Source organism: Taudactylus pleione, unplaced genomic scaffold (assembly GCF_031769625.1).
Source record: "Taudactylus pleione unplaced genomic scaffold, aTauple2 ptg000148l, whole genome shotgun sequence".
In the NCBI taxonomy this organism is placed as follows: Eukaryota; Metazoa; Chordata; class Amphibia; order Anura; family Myobatrachidae; genus Taudactylus; species Taudactylus pleione.
In genome coordinates, this window is record NW_028284550.1 from 2290825 (window position 1) to 2292754 (window position 1930).

Consider the following 1930-nt stretch of genomic DNA (forward strand, 5'->3'; position numbering starts at 1 on the left):
AATTCACATCTGCGCATACGCTTTATATGCTAATGCTCGGTATTTTCCTCCGTGCAACAAGATCCGTCTGACTCAGAATGAGCCCGTGTGTACAAAATATCCGCTTCGTCTGACTCAGAATGAGCCCCTGTGTGTACAAAATATCCGCTACGTCTGACTGAGAATGAGCCCCTGTGTGTACAAAATATCTGCTTCATCTGACTCAGAATGAGCCCCTGTGTGTACAAAATATCCGCTACGTCTGACTCAGAATGAGCCCCTGTGTGTACAAAATATCTGTTCAGACAGAGGAGGACTGATGGGGACATTACATTCTTCATCCTATTTGGAAAGAGTTGGGTGACAGAACATCCACTAGTACAGTAGCTTGGTGGGTGCCTATGAACCTGCATAGACCCAGCTAACATTAGCTGGTGACGTGATCCTGGGCCCAAGAGCATCGGTTTCTCACTTACTCAGTGGTACAAATTAGGGGTGTGCACCAGCCACTTTTCGTGTTTTGTGTTTTGGTTTTGGATCTGGATCTTTCTTCGTGTTTTGGATCTGGATTGGTTTTGCCAAAACCATCCTTCCGTGTTTTGGGTTCTGGGTTTTGTGTTTTGGATCTGTATTTTTTTGAAAAAAAGCATAAAAACAGCTAAAAATCACAGAATTTGTGGGTTTTTATGCTCCTATGCAATTATTAACCTCAATAACCTTAATTTCCACTAATTTCCAGTCTATTCTGAACACCTCACACCTCACAGAGGTGCAAGATGGAATTGTCCTTGGGCCCTCCCACCCACCCTTATGTTGTATAAACAGGACATGCACACTTTAACAAACCAATCATTTCAGCGCCAGGGTCTGCCACACGACTGTGGCTGAAATGATTGGTTCGTTTGGGCCCCCACAAAACAAGCTGGCAATTAATCTGGCCCTGCACAAACTGGCTCTACGGAGGCAAGATGTCATCCTCATCCTCCTCATTCACCGATTCCTCACCCTCTTCAGTGTTGTGTACATCCTCATCCTCACAGAGTATTAATTCGTCCCAGCTGGAATCCACCACCACAGGTCCCTCTGTACGTTCTGGAGGCTGGTCTCCCTGGAAAAGTTGATAATTCATTTTTATGAACATCATCTTCTCCACATTTGTGGAAGCAACCTCCTACGCCTTTTGCTGACAAGGTTCCCGGCTGCACTAAACACTCTTTCGGAGTGCACACTGGAGGGGGGGCAACTCAGGTAAAATAGAGCCAGTTTGTACAGGGGCCTCCAAATTGCCTCTTTTTCCTGCCAGTACATGTACGGACTGTCTGACATGCCTACTTGGATGTTGTCACCGATGTAAACAGACAGACGCACGCTTGTCGCTGCTGCTTTGAGGATGCAGGTGCGGCTACAGCCCACACAATTCACAAAGACAGGAAAAAAAAGAAGAATTTTTTTATTGTTTGTGGAGCGCACTTTGAGGGCTACACCACCCTTTAACAGACAGACGCACGCTTGTCGCTGCTGGTTTGAGGATGCAGGTGCGGCTACAGCCCACACAATTCACAAAGACAGGAAAAAGAAGAATTTTTTTATTGTTTGTGGAGCGCACTTTGAGGGTTACACCACCCTTTAACAGACAGACGCACGCTTGTCACTGCTGCTTTGAGGACAGTATCATATGCAGTGACAGTAGACTTGTCAGAAATTGTTGGCACGTCCTTCAGTCCGGACCAGATGTCCAAACCGGCCCTTGGCTTATGACACAGGCGCACGCTTGGCGCTGCTGCTTTGAGGATGCAAGTGCGGCTACAGCCCACACAATTCACAAAGACAGAAAAAAAAAGAAATTTTTTTTTATTGTTTGTGGAGCGCACTTTGAGGGTTACACCACCCTTTAACAGACAGACGCACGCTTGTCGCTGCTGCTTTAAGGATGCAGGTGCGGCTACAGCCC